The sequence below is a fragment of the Dicentrarchus labrax genome, unplaced genomic scaffold (genome assembly GCF_905237075.1).
Source record: "Dicentrarchus labrax unplaced genomic scaffold, dlabrax2021, whole genome shotgun sequence".
NCBI lineage: Eukaryota > Metazoa > Chordata > Actinopteri > Moronidae > Dicentrarchus > Dicentrarchus labrax.
In genome coordinates this window covers 19,925,830-19,941,645 of record NW_026136705.1, presented here as the reverse complement: position 1 = coordinate 19,941,645, position 15,816 = coordinate 19,925,830, and positions in this window count along the sequence as shown.

The following is a 15,816-nucleotide window of genomic DNA, read 5'->3' as shown; positions in this document are numbered from 1 at the left end:
TGAATTGCCATGAACTGGGTACACACAAAACGTGGACTACACATGTTAGATTAGATTAATTTGATTAGATTTGATCAGATTTGATTAGATTGAGCTTTACTGTCATTACATACATTAAATACAACTACAACAAAATGCAGTTTAGCATCTAACCATATTGTGCAAACACTAACAAAAATGCATTACTTATATATGTAAATATAAATAAACACACAGCAGAATGAACAATAAAGCAGTGGGGTACTGATAGTATAAGAAGGGATGTAACTGTGAAATCTAGAAAATAAACAAATATAGATTAGAAAGGTTAGTGTGAATGAACCCCTCAGTCTTAGCGTACAGTGCATGAACTGTCTAGCACATTACAGAAAAATAAAATAGTATTGGGTCAAGACAAAAGCACAGCTGTTTGGAAACACAGCGCCAAAATGATAGATTGATAGAGTCCTTTTCTGTAGTGCATCCCCACTTTTGTTCAATTTTAAAGTTTTGGAGAAAAAAAGCTGAAATGTGGTAGATTGGGTGCTCCACAGCAATAAAAAAAAAATCAAAAGATTCCCTGTTACAGAATCACTTTAAGGGCCTTTTGCTGCGTAAACTGTCTCAATGGCAATGATGGATCCGCTCGGATTAGATGATGATTACACGCAAAGAAGGATTTTCTAAGAACTAAAGGAGAGTGAGAGAGATAAGTGGATGAGGGAGAGGGTTTCCCTCACAGGGACTTGTCACAGCGTGATGTCCAGCAGCCACAGGAATATCAGATTTGGGAGAATGAGAATCATTCAGAGAGTTCATTTTGCCTGAAGATTGGTTCACTACCTCTTTATCTGTGGAAACCCTGAGACTGTCCCTCCCATCTGTTTTAGCTCCGATCTGTCCCACGGCATTTGGCACACAGATTAGAGTAATAGGAGAGAAGGGGCAGGGCTACATTTAGAGACTTTGGATTGAATTCTAGGCAGCGCTGACTGGACAGGAAGGGCTGCAAAGACATAAAGGAGTGAAATCACGTTCTACACAGAGAGAAAGAAAGAATAGGCCTTTGAAGGGCTTTTGCTGTGAAGGCATTTAAAGGAGTGAAATAATTGGATGCTGGAGGCCTCGTCTCAGCAAAAGCAAGAATGCAAACCCAATTCTTTCCATGAGTGGAGGAGGTAAAGTCGGGTGACAGGGGTTGTCATCCAGTAAAATCACAACCAAGGGGTTTTAACATCTTTTCTTTCACACTACACACCATACATTCAAAATAAACAGAATTAGGGCATTTTTTTCAGTAAAATTGTATTTTGGGAAGAAGCCAAGTTCTACACAGGCACCGGGGGATCTACACAGTGCATTGCTTCTTCAGAGATATTGATCCTTTCATGGTTACTCTGTTCCATTGCAGATGAAAGCGAGCTGCTTCCCTGCTTGGTATCACCCCGGTGAACTTGGCAAGGAATGAATGAATGCCTGAGAAAAAAATGGAGGCAGAACATCTCTATGTAGTCCCTAGTCTTACTCCTACTCTTATTGGGCTATGGTTTAAAGAACAATAGGACAAGGACTGGGCAGGCTTATGCTGATTCATCCTCATTCAGTTTATGGTAATTGACTGGAGCTAGGTTATTTGACGAATATTTCATTCAAATGTGTTACAGTCAAGCTACTATAATTCAGTGGTTTTGGCTTCAACATATTAAGAGTTTTACGTCATCTCCATTTCCTGTCCCCTCACTCAAAAGTCAAAATTCCCCAATGAAGAAAGCTGAGGACATTTAATTAAATTGATGTTTACAGTTTTTACTTACTGGTTCTGGTCACTCTGGTCACTCACTCTGAGTTGTAATACGGTGAAGGGTGTCATTCCCACTCTGGGCAGAAACTTTGCGCTCTGGGTCTTTACAGCAGTAATCACACACCACCAACTATATTGCTGATTTTGGTGAAACTTGATCTTATTTTATGGAGAACATGTTTTCTGGTTTTCCCTCTGATGTCCTGCTACGCCTCAACTCTCAGTGATTCATGGAGTTTCATGATGGATATATGGTTTACATGTTGCTAAAGTAAGTTAAGCACTAACTGCTGTTGCTGTTAGCTAGTTAGCTCAATCTGTGCTTCCCAGGCTGGGAGCTCAGATCACTGGGGGAGTGTTGGTATATCTACACCGGTAGCGCAAGAGCTTTGGACCACTGGGTGTGGAGATTTTCAGGCCAGTGGGGAATGCTGACAGGGATCAGAGCCGAAGTCAGACATCAGACATTATCAAAATCCAAATATTATACGACGAGCTATGGGGATAAGAATTACGTTTTGCGTTGTGTCTCAGTTTATCCATCTGACCACCTCTTCTGTGCTGTAAATGCTGGTTGCCTGGCAACCTCGAAGTAATGACGATAAAGGAAGTGACTGTGCCCGGCTGCTGTTCTCCAAAAAATACTTCCTCTGAAGTCACACTTTGTTATTTACATTGCTGTTTGTGTCCATATTAAACAAATGAAATATAACCATGTTATCAGTGAGCTTTAAACGTGTTGGTAGGTGTATTTTTTGAAAACGTTGGACAGACCCAGGTTATCTGTATCCCCCTCCTTCCTGTCTTTGCTAAGCTAATCATTTGCTGGCTCTAGCTCCATAATCATTCTCACAAGAGTGGTATCATCTCACACTCTGAATGAAAGTGAATAATCATATTTCCCAAAATATTGTAAAAAAGAACTCTCTTCTTTGTACATATCTTTGTCCTAGGTCCAGCCCAGCCACACATGGGGGTCCCACTGGGAGGCTTCTGGTGGTCCCTGATGGGTTAGCTGCGTCTTTAGTCCGGTCTGGTCTTATTTTTATTTTCAAGGTCAAGAACAAACTTTCACAAATGACCTTTAATGTTTATGGAGTGTTTCAAATCACAATCAATGATTGGTCAGTATGTGTGGAAAGATAAGGAGTAAAGGGTGTCTTTCTTGTAACTTTCACATGGTCTTCATTACAATTAACGGCACATGTTGTGCATTCACCATGCATGATGCATAAGGACAGTTGAGCAAGTTAGTTATGAATGTACATATGAGCTCACAAAATACTCACACAAACTAGTTAACAAATTAAAACTGTATTTAATGCAATGCAGAATGTCTGTGTTCAGGTTGGTGTTACTGTATGCTGTCTTTAGCTGCTTTGTTGTTGTTGTTGTTGTTGTTGCAGACTGGTAACAGTCATTGAACAGAGGCGACAGCAGCACTGCATGCAAGCAAACATGCATGGCAAAGGAATATATTTAAACACACTGGTTTATATGAACATGTTGCTGCCCGAGCGGGAGTAGTGTTGCTGCGACTACCAATGAAAACTGCAAATCTGGCCTACCAAGATCCCAGGCTACACCCAACTAGCAATGATGGACCAACAGAATGGATGATAGTGCCACAGGTCGGTAGTCATTAAGACATGTCACTGTCGACTTATTTGGCATTGGGATGATGGTGGACTTTTTGAAGCTTGTGGGGACACCAGACTGGCTCAGGGAGATGTTGAATATGTCTGTGGGAGCATCTGCCAGCTGGTTAGCACAAATCCTTTAGCACTCGCTCTGGTATGTTATCTGGGCCTACAGCTTTATATGGGTTGACTCTGGATAGGGTTCTCCTCACGTCAGCTCAGTCCAGACATAATGCCTGCTCCTCGGGGAGAGGAGGGGATCTTACGTGCCAGAGTGTCATTCAGAGCTTCAAACTGTGCACAGAAGTCATTGAGCGTGTCAAGGAGGTGAATGTGACTGTTGTGTGAGACCTAAAGGTGGCTTCTTGTGCTCTCAGTGTGGCTAGGACCTCAGCAGTCAGCCACGGCTTCTGTTTAACCAGTGTGGTGATGGACTTCACAACAGTGACGTCTTCAATGCACTTCTCTTTGTATCCAGTAACAGTGTCTGTGTACTCCTCTACACGTGTGTGTTGATCGTAAGTGGCTGCCTCCCTGGGTATGAACTTGTCTGTGTTTGCAAAATAGTCCTGCAGGGCTGAGGTGGCTCCTTCAGGCCAGATTCTGATGGTCCTGTGTGCTAGCTTGGAGCGTTAAGGTGGGAGATAGGCAGTGTGAGCTTGACTGTGTTTTACTTGTGTGGACATCAACTTATTTCAGAGATCTGTGCACGGCGTAGGGAGCATACAGATTGTGCACCTTAGAGCTCTCTTACAGTTTTTGTGTTCACTGTTGACATGAACACCAGCATGACGCAGGAGGAGTTCAGCGAGCATCCCCCGTGTTTTGGAATATTGAGGTGACAAATTATTACTTTTAGCTTTTGGGATTTAATTACAAATATTGGGGGAGACAAATTTTCATTTTTAGTTTGTCTGACAGGGGATTAGACTACCAGTCCACCTCAGCAATTATGTGCTTGCGTCTGACAGTGTTTCCATATACTCATACTGTATGTGCACAAGTGTGTGTGTGTGTGTGTGTGTGTGTGTGTGTGTGTTCCATTTTTCTTCACCTGGCAAGGTCAATGACTCACATCAGTCATATAGGCCGACAAGATCAAATCTGTCAAAATCTGTCCACAGTTGACTGCATGGAACAAATGACAGCTGCAGACTGACTGTTTAATATCTACAGGGCTTGTTTCAGTGCGATTTATATGCATATGACTGTGTGTCTGTGTGAGCATCTGTCATATCTGTATGCTTCTGTCTTTGTTGAGACAAACCTATGGATATATGAGTATTCTTCTGTTATACTGTAACCACTACGCAGCCTCAGAGGGGACTAACCAGGCAGCAATATGAGAACTTCCTCTTTTATTGTTTATCCTTTCCATTGGACTTGACACAGTGAGAATAACAGGGGAAAGAGAGATGCTTTTATTTTGGGTCAAATGGGATGTTATAGAGGCTTTTTGGTGCAACTCACAGAGAGAGTGGCTTCTTTAGCTGATAATTTGGTCAATGAGATGCAAATCCATGCAGCACCGAGTAGGGAAAAAGCAATAGAGCCGGGCTACTGCTCAAACACACACACAACATTAAAACCTAACTTTCTCCTCCTTCAAACGTGACAAACATGCATGCATTTGCTGAGACACTGCATAGTAAGAATGTCTTTCTTCTTAATCAGTCACTTAGTGTCAGCTGCAGCACACAGACCCGTCTGGGCAATCCTGTGCACAAATTGAATCAAGCCAATCATCCTCACAAAATCCAATCATACTGCAATACAGGTATTCCAAGCGGAGCTTTGTTCAATAACAGAATAATAAGATTCAAGATATAGCATTACCAAAAGTTTTCAGTGGACTTAGTGGGATTTAGTTTACGTTATTTTCACAAGCAATGGTAAATGTTGTATGTAGGGACTCTTGTATTCTGATGAGGAGAATCCGGGGAACAGTCATTGTTAAAGAAGGAGTTATATGTATAAACAAATCCTTTGAAAAGTAAAGATTTTTAAAGTGGGAAAGATGGACCATTTTCTTTCAACTTTTCCACCAACTTTTTAATGCAGAAATTGAACAAGTAGATGACTACAAACTACACAGGGTAGAATGAGCAATTGTTCTGCATAACTTTCCTTCCTGTTATCAGACTGACATTATGTAGTCTGATCCCAGAATCAGTCTCCTGTCCCTCTGGGGAAACACCTTTCTGATACATAATAATCTATCATCAAAGCCACCCTCACACTAACGTATTTACAACAATTTATCCCACATAAGCCAAGGATGGGAAGAGTTTCGGTCACACAAGACGAGCCATATGGTCACTGTCACCGCTCAGTGATTGGAATCGGAGGTCACTGCGTTTTTCTCTGCTCTGCAGATCTGGTGGAGGTGACAGCTGTGTCAAATTAGATATTGATTTTAAGTGTGTGTGTGTGAGCTTATTTGTGGATCCTCTTCTTTTTCCTCTCTCTCTATAGTCAATGTATCAAAAAGCTTTAAATACGAACTGCAGGTAATTCATTGATATCAAGTTCTGCAGAGCATTAGCCAGCGGATTGTTGAATCTTTAAGTTCGTCTCCCTTTTTTTAAATGTGTGTGCTTGTGTGTCATTAATGCAACAGATATTAGTGGATTGATTCTCACTTGTGTGGACAAAGCCTGAATCTGATGGTTGAGTCCTCCTTTTATCTGTTATGCAGCTCACCAACATAAGGTGACACTGTTGATTTGAGGATGGATCAATAGGAGAGGTTACTGTCAAACCACAAGATAATGAGGCATCCTTCACACTCACAGCATCATGTGTTTACTAATGCCATTTGGAATGCATTTGAAAATTTCAGATTTTCCTACAACCTAATAATAATTATGTATGTATTATTGTGCTTTATTATCTCTTTACAAGCAGTAAAATACACATATAGACTTCACTACTTTCTCTTTTCCCAGGTGCAATGGTCTGGAACATTTTATTTGTGACCATTTAGACCTGATTATCAAGCTTCCTTTTCATACTGCAATATGCTTTGATATAAATGTTGAAGAGGATTTTCACGGTCTGTAACATAATCGATTGTGCTTGATGTATTTCATCCTCTAAGAATGGTGTTACATGTTAAAGCAGCTATAATCAATACAATAACAAGGCATCCAATGACAATGTAAAAACAATGTGACCATGTGAAAGGGGATCACTCATAGTGATGAACCTCCTGAGAATTATCACCTGAATCTGCAGCTCTGCTCAGCTTTACGGAGCTTTATTGTTCATCCATCCAGCCTGCAACTTTACTGTTTTGATTCAATCTCACTGGTCAAATAGCCCCATTTATGGCTCAGGTAGGTGGCTGTTTAAGATCTAAAGACCCACTTGACACTACTTGCTCATCACCAAACAGACAGACAAACAGCGTTAGTGACTAGCTGTGAACATAATGGAGCATTTAGCAGCTAAAGAGATAAAATTTCATAAGGAGTTGGTGGAGACCAAAAACAGAGATACAAGACCGTATATTGGATTTATATTCACCGGGTGGCCAGAAACCACTACTTCAAATGAATGCTAATGTGGCTCCATGTCAGCTGAATGTGTATATAAGCGTTGTTTACCAACTTTATATGGTGATATATACAGTCTGTCAGTGTGTCAGTGTTCCACTGCCACCAAAAAAATGGCCAAAAAGCCCACAGCCACTTTAATTACAAAGTTGGTAACTTATTGTCTTTAAGTTGTTAAACTGTATTTACAAATGTTAAGATGCACATACTCTGACCCAATTACATAAAGAGAGTCATGTGAAGGAGCCAATCTGACTCCATGAGCTCCACCTCTGCCACCAGAGTGTCAAACTCTCAGTTGTTTCATTTAAAAACATGATTTGACATGAACAAAGACAATTTGAAGGAGATGACTCAGCAGAGGAAACTGCACACAGCAGAATGATAGATGTCTGCACAGAACAACAAGATGCAGCTCTGGCCTCTGTTGTTGTCAGAGGCTGATGTGATTTTTTCAGTGTTTTTTGAAACCAGAAAATGTGCATTTGTGCTGTTAGAGGACGCCATCTAAAAACACACTGTTTATTTTGATACGAGAACTGGAGAAAAGAAAAGTTCTAAAAGTGTCACACTTTTCAAAAACATTTGCAAAATGTAGATGGTAAAATAAATTCTAGGTTGTAGCTTTTATCTTATATTAGATTTCAACAGAGGGTGAGAGCAAGAAAGTGTGTGTTTGTGTGTGTGTTTTGGCTGAACCTCCTAAATCCTCAGGCTGTTCATCTTATCATCTGAAATTTGGCAGCTTCTCCCTGTTTGTGTATGTATATTTAGGTATTAAAATGTGTGTTATGTGTGTGTGTGTGTGTGTGTGTGTGTGTGTGTGTGTGTGTGTGAGTTAATATGTGCTGGTAGTCTAACTCTGCTAATACGGTCTATTCTTTCCTTTTCTCCTTCTTTCCTTCTCACTCTTACTCTCACTCTCTCTCACACTCTCTCTGTCTCAGTCTCTCTCTTATGGCCTACTTCCTCCCTGATCATGTGACCAGCTGGCAGCGATGGTGATTAAGTGGGAGAACCGCAGGTCCAACTATGCTGGAGGGCACTACAGGTCCCAGGATGCCATGGGGCACCTCTCTGTTTTCCTTGCCCCCTTGAGAGTCATCCTGTCAGTAATTAGCAAACACCGCCTCTGGTGTGTGTGTGTGTGTGTGTGTGTGTGTGAGTGTGAGTGTGAGTGTGAATACTGTGTTTCTGGATTTTTGTTTGCACGTATAGGAAAGAATATTTTGAGACGAGCTGTTCGCAGCTTTAAGTCTAAACCCCCAGTTGTTGCTTATTTGGTATGTTGTGTATGTGTGTATACTTTAGGTCTGGTAACAAGATCTCTGTCTACTCATGTTACATCCCCCATGTACCTCTGTCCTTTCCTTTTATTGTATGTTGCAGACGATCTCATCCAATTTCAAAAGAAAGTTCAGTGTCTTGCTAAAGTGCACTTTGGCAGGACTCATGACTTCTGAGGAAATTAGCGACTGCGTGCAGGGACTGCAATGGTGACCATTGATTCAGAGAATGATCTCTTGATCTTCAGCTTCCTCAGTGCAAATGCAACAGCATCTCTTTTTCAATCTCTTCCACATCATCGTTCAACTACACACCTGAAGCAGGACTAATAGCTCTCTACGGGAACTTAACGACCTGTAACCTTGCAACTTTCAAGAACCCATAAGGCTTTGGTTCTGCTTTGTATTTCTACTGTGTTTTACAAACCACAACATCCTGGATATTCTTCACTGAAAAGGCAACACTACTTCAGATACTAGGACAAACGGTTGTGCGACTGACATAAATTGTGCTAATATTGATTTCCTTCTACATTTACACACAGTGCCTTTCAAATGTCAGTATCATTAGATTAATGGAAGGGCTCCACATGCGGTGTACTATATAGAGTAGGAGGTGGACAGGCTCGTGGCTCTCCAAAGCCCTGCTCTCTCTCTCTGCTCCGTAATGTCAGTCCACCCTGCTGTTTAATTCTCTCCTGAATTAGAAGACAGGAAGGTGCAGGTAAAGAATCTGGTAGAGTGCATCTCGTCTAAGGTTTTTTTTTCTTTTCTTTCTTCATTGTCCCGCTATGAAGTGGAAAAATTAGCTGTTACATGATTTTGAAAAATAGTCAACCCACACATTAACTACTGGGAAATGTAGTTAAAGGTCCAGTTTGTAACATTTCAGAAGATTTATTGGCAGAAATTGAATACATTATTAATTGTTATGTTTAAATTAGTGTATAATAATAATTGTTGTGTTTTTGTTACCTTAGAATGAGCTGTTTTTATCTATAGAGGGAGCGGGTCCTCTTCCATGGGGACTGCCATGTTGAACTACCATGTTTCTACAGAAGCCTAGAACGGACAAACCAATGGACCTTTTGAATTTTGTATGAGTTTTGCGGCCACTGCAGTTTCTCCTACACACTGGCTGAACTGTATTCAAATAGTCTTCAACTTCACTGCTACACCACTGAATCCTACACACTGGGTCTTTAAACTAGGAACATTCTCCATAATACTGTCACACAATCAGTTTACACAGACAAACAAATAAGAAGGCAGCAAAAAACAAAACAACAAAACAAGCCAGATATTTGGAATCAGTGTCTCACTCGTATATGGAAACACTTCCTTTACAATATATTGCCTAGTCAAATTATACTAAGATTTACAGTGGCATGAGTTCTTACCATTATTGCAGTAATGCAGTTGTTGTTATCTAATTGGCTATTGAGAAACTTTGGCAAAAGTGAGATTTAGATGATATGCAGAGACTTTGTTTAAGTGTGATTTCTATTCACTGAGTGTAGTTACACCAAAAAATATTGTCAACACAAGCAAATCAGTTAGTGCAGCTTTTAACTCAGAAAAGTCTTGTTTTCTGTTGAATTATAAGAGCCTTTGCAGATATCTGGTTTTGGAGCCCAAGGCATTCCTATTGCAAAACTCCAGGGAAAGTGGAGGAAAGTGTGAGAAAATGCCTTTGACCTCAGCTTTACTTCTAAAGCTTAATAGTACAACACAGAGGTTGTACTGGGAAGTTGCTTCCAATAATGATTTGGCTGAATGTGAATTGCAATCACTATAAAGGAGTATACCGATCAACCATAACATTATGACCACCTGGGTACCCTGGTGGTCATAATGTTATGCAAGCCCATACACAACAAGCTGTGATGCTGACACCTTTCTATTAGAACCAGCAATAACTTTTTCAGCAGTTTGAGCTACAGTAGTTTGTCTGTTGGATCGGACCACACGGGCCAGACTTCCATGTGCATCAATGAGCTGCCCATGAGCCTGTCTCCAGTTCACCACTTTTCCTTCCTTGGACCACTTTTGATAGGTACTGACCTCGGCAGACGGGAACATCCCACAAGAGCTGCAGTTTTGGATATGCTGTGACCCAGTCGTCTAACCATCACAATTTAGCGCTTGTCAAAGTCGCCCAAATCCTCGCGCTGCCCATTTTTCCTGTGTCTAACAAATAAACTTGAGGACAAAATAAGAGATAATCAGTGTTCACTTCACCTGTCAGTGGTCGTAATGTTATGGCTGATAAGTGTACACGCTCAGTTGTCTATTTCTGGCTAAATAGAGTTATAAAATCATTATAATTTTTGCTCACAAGAGTACTGCAATTAACAAGTGAGTTGAAGAGAGTTGTTCAGGTACTCTTATTTTGTTATTCTGCAGTTAGCTGTCATGTTAATGGAGAGCACCTCTCCATGTTAAGTATGCCCTTGATCCTTCTGTCCTTCTACTGATGTGGTCCTGAATCCCATTATACATGCACACACTTACACGCACGTGCATGGAAAACATACAGAGCCCCGTTCATGCGTAAACAAACAATATTCACACCCACACACGAAGACACATTTGTGCCAGCCTTGTTTTATGTTTCCAAAGTCCAAACACCCCATTCACTCAAACGCAATCGTATCCACACTCTTATCATTTCCCAATTCTTACCCCATTAAATCACGCTCTCCCTTTCATGACGAGGCTAATAAGCAGACAAAGACAGAGGAAATGAAAAAAAATAGTTTAGACACAACCCTCATTATTTCCATTCACAGCAAGAGCGACATCATAATTTCAGAAAAACCTTGCTGTCTCTTCTTCCGCACATGCTCCATTTAAGTCTGAACCTCAGAAAATAACAAGTGATTGATGTCTCTCTCTCTCTCTCTCTCTCTCTCTCTCTCTCTCTCCTCTCATCATTTCATTCATCCAAACATCCTTTCATGTTCTTCGTACATCTGCCACACATGAAAAGAACCACTGAATATTACAGAAAAAGAGGTAACATTCAGCAAGAGAGGGTGAAGCTCCTTGTAAACCTACCGAGTGACACAACGTAGCCTTTAATTGTTCACTATAAATCTGGCTTTGATTCTATTGTTGCAGAATCAATAAGGTGAACAGACACACATGAATGCGTAGGCTACTGACATTCACATGCACACACTCAAAAACAAGGGCACACACACACACACACACACACACACACACACACACACACACACACACACACACACACACACACTAATATTAGTTAGAAATCGATCGGACATTCAATTTTCTCATAGCAGTGTTTCTAGCTGCTGCAAAGAGTTTCTCAGTGTTTTGTTTGACTTTCACAAAGATTCAATATCAGAAAAAATGTACTGTTGAGCTGCAGGTAATTCTTCATTCAGGCCCATAACAGATGGACGTCAGCTGTGGTTTGTGTCACTGTGTTTGATGTGTGTGTGTGTGTGTGTGTGTGTGTGTGTGTGTGTGTGTGTGTGTGTGTGTGTGTGTGTGTGTGTGTGTATGTGAGTGTGTGAATGTGCATTGATCATGTGACACGGAGATGATATCTCTTCTATCCCACTCTCCTGCTTGTTGTGTTTCCTGTTCCTGCTCCAGGACGGTTTGAGGACTTTTTATAGAGCTGATGCACATGAGATGGTCAGACATTCTGATTCGCTGGCCTCTGATTGGCTGTCCCACATCAAGGTGAGCTTGTCCCTGAACGACTTCCCCGCCCTGTTCATGTGTGTCTCCATCCTCCGTCACCAGCTGCAGCAGCGGGATGTCGAGCATGATTACATGAGCTCGCTCCTCTTTCATGTGCTGATGGGAAGGTTTGACATCTGGCTTCCAAGCAGCATCAAATTCATATTTTTTTTAAGAATCTAAAAATAAATAAATAAACAAGATGTAGACTGCCCAACTATAATTCCAGCTCTATGTTGCTTTTTTTTCCAATTTTCTAGTATAACCTCGGGACACAAAACCTGATTTTTGCAACAGTTTTTGCTCCAACTAAGCAAAGTGTTCAAATTTGTAATTTCAGGTGTATTTGATTGCATGTAAAAGGAAGGCCAATGTGTTTATGAGCATCTGTGCATGTTTATCTGCAGAAGGGATGGTACATGTATGTTTGTTTATTCCTCACAAGCTGTTGACAGATGGTGACGTGCGGGAGGTGGGAAGTTCAATGTCAACTCAGACATGCTCAAAAGTATTTTACAAGTTTACTTGATTTCCCTTTACGCTACAAACATCTGTCGTGATCACACTTCCATGGTCAGACATTATTGTAGCTGAAGATCAGACGTTGGTGTTCGAGGAGTGGCTTGTTTGGTACAATAGAGACCAATAAAAGTGGTGTTATGAAGGCATTATTGACAGATAGAGTGCAGAGTTTATTATGGGGCATTAAACTGGCAACAGATGGAGACCTTTGGTCGCTGTTCTAGTTCAAACAAGGGCAAATATCGTCCTTCTACCTTGTTTTTGTCCCTGGCCTCGCCCTATTATACTCCTTTTAATATGTGCAAGTGTGTGTGTGTGTGTGTGTGTGTGTGTGTGTGAGAGAGAGAGAGAGAGAGAGAGAGAGAGAGAGAGAGAGAGAGCTCACACCTGCTTAATGATGCTGATCCACGGTTTACTCATTAGTATTAATGAATCACACACTAACTACATCCCGTTCATTATCTCTGTCTTTTTCAATTCAGCTCAGTTCAAAGATACATTGTTAGTTAGTAAACATAAAACAAAATAGGCAACAGGAAACATATAAACAATGCTGTATTATAAGTAATGACTGCAGAAGGGGTAAATACATCTTAGATGTTAGACCAAAGTAGGAATATAGATTTAGCAGTATTTAAGCATCATGTCGGTTGTTAATTGGGCAGTGGGCTGCAGCTGTGGTGGAGTGACCAAGCAACAACCACCACAGTCACATGTCAATATCAAGTAAAAACATTGTCCATAGATAAAAAAGGATGCTAACAATTGGCAACTACAGAGGTTCTTGGTGACAGTAAACCTCAGCACGCCGACCATGGAGACTTACTCACTACTCTTCCTTTACAGCCTTCTTTGTGTTTGTACTTGTGCTCTTGCAAACTCTTCTTACTTAAACTATCCAACTTGTAGATTTTAATTACAAGATTGAATTTTCAATTTCAAGTTCAGTGGTAGTGAGGTTAAAGTCATGCGACCGTGGTGTAGTTTGCTTATAACGTGAGCTTTTTAATTATTATAATTGCATTTAGGTTCAAACACCATAAAAGTGGTTTTAGTTTTGTTATCCTGTGGAACAAAAATCCAATCCAATCCAATGGACAAATCCCATTGGCTTGATTGTGATGTCACTGCTGCTTGGACATAAACAAGACTCCAAATTAATGCTAATGTTGCTCTACTGGATGTGTAAATGTAACTTCCGTCCTCAAGTTGGCAAAAAATATATTATTGCTGCTTTAAGATTTTGTAAATTGAAAGACAAATTAGAAGAAGTGAGATTAGCTATTAATTACCTTCTTTCCAGTGGTTCTCACTTGGTCCTTATTCCCTGTTGTGATGGCTAATTTTCCATGCAGCATATTTGGTTTTTCTTTGTTTTTACCCCAAACCATAAATCCTGCATCCTGGCAGCTCCAACGCGGTTGCAATGAAATGTGAACCTATGTTGTGACAAAACTGACCTCGTTTTTCCATTCTCTGGGGATTGTGCCAGCAGGAGGTGCGAAGTGGGGATGGGGAAGGAATCGAGGGAGACATGGATGATGGGAAAAGGCAACTGTTGACGATGAACAGAGAAAATTGGGTTGGTGAAGGGAGAGGGGATGTAAAGAAGTTAAATGAAATCTGAGTTAGAAGCACTGGGAAGAGATGAGGGGCCTGCATGTGAAAGAGAAAAGGCTGGGAGGTAGGAAGGTAGAGAGAAAAGGGGTAAATTAAGGGGGAAGGAAGGTTGCTGAATTGGGGTGAGTGGAACAGGTTACAGTTGGTGGGGGGTAGCGGGGTGGGCAGGGCAGGTGGACTCCATCACCCTCTCTGGTTTCTGCCTCCTTGTGCCTCTAGCATGAGTTGATTTACTGCCCACCACCGAATGAAGATCCCCTCCACGGTCGTCTGCCTCCGTCTCCAGTTTAGTGCTCCTTCCCAGGGGTGATATTAATACCTGAGGAAACACGGCGCTTCTATTCACCTGCTGCCGGGGGACTTTATAGGGCACTTCACGGCCAGAGAGGAAGAGCATTACTCACAAAAAAAGTGTTGGGTGCCATTGTAGTTGCAAAATATTCTCTGCTTTGCAATAGCAACACTCCACAGATCTGTTATGGTCATTCACTGGAACTTGAATGGAACAAAACAGCCTTTTGTTGTCACACTGCACTACACGGTCGTCTGACTGGTACATTTATAGTAAAATGTTTGATAATGTTGTCATGGAAATAAGCACTGAGTTTCGTCGAATGAACATATGACTCAGAAAGCTAATATGTTGCCATGGCAATTCCCACAGCAGCTGAGTTGAATATTCCTGTCGCTTGAGTCTGACGAGCTGGCCACACACGGAACGACGTGTATTTCCATCACATTATTATTTGCCATTGAGATTAGGTTTATGAAAGGAGATGCTATGTTGTTCAGATTTGGACACACATACAAACACGGTCCTCCTGGCACCTCATCAACTGTTTGTTTACTGCAACCACTCTCTGCTCGTCCCCTCTCTTTGCTCCTCCATCATTCACTCTCTCCTTAACTTCACCTTTCCCTTTTCTCTTTCTCCCTCACCCCTTTCTCTCCACGACCTCTCTTTCACCTTAAATCTACATAAACTCTTGTGCTGCCTCTTTTTCCCACCTCTCCCCGCTTTCCTTCCCCTCCCTATCCCTGCACAACTCTTCCATTCTCTCGTCCCCGTGCTCCTCAGTGATGTTTCATTTACTTTAATCTAATTTGATGTTATTTAATTTAGAGAGCCGTGACTTGTGATGGCTCAGCAGGGATTCTAGGAGTGTAGCTGCATTGTCGCATGTGTGTGTGGCTGTTTGTGTGAGCACGCGTACGATCACGCGCATGTGCGTGATGTGTGTGTAAGATACTGGGTCTGCAGTGTGCGCACATGCACAGATGAGCACCTCAGCAGAGCAGAAATGTTTGATTTTTGTAGACTGAGTTTGTCTCTGAGAACTTACAATCATGCCAAGATGGTCATCACTTATTTACATGGCTGAGTAAGAGTTGGGAGACAGTAGGAAGAGCTGGATTGAAAGGATGATGAGGGGTAATGTTGAGATAGCTGTAGTGGGGAAGAAAGGAGGGCTGCAGGATGAGTAATAAATGAGAAGAGGAAGGAGAGGAAGAGGAGGGATGACCTTGGGGAGGCCAGATAAACAGACCTATTGTGATTTATATGACTTCATGCATTATTGACAAGGGAATTATTAGCTGCAGGGAATGCTCTTCACTTGCAATAATCTCCAGACTGTTTTGACATGCTGCTATAGATGCTGGCTATGAAGACAAAAGTGTACTGCCCATTTATA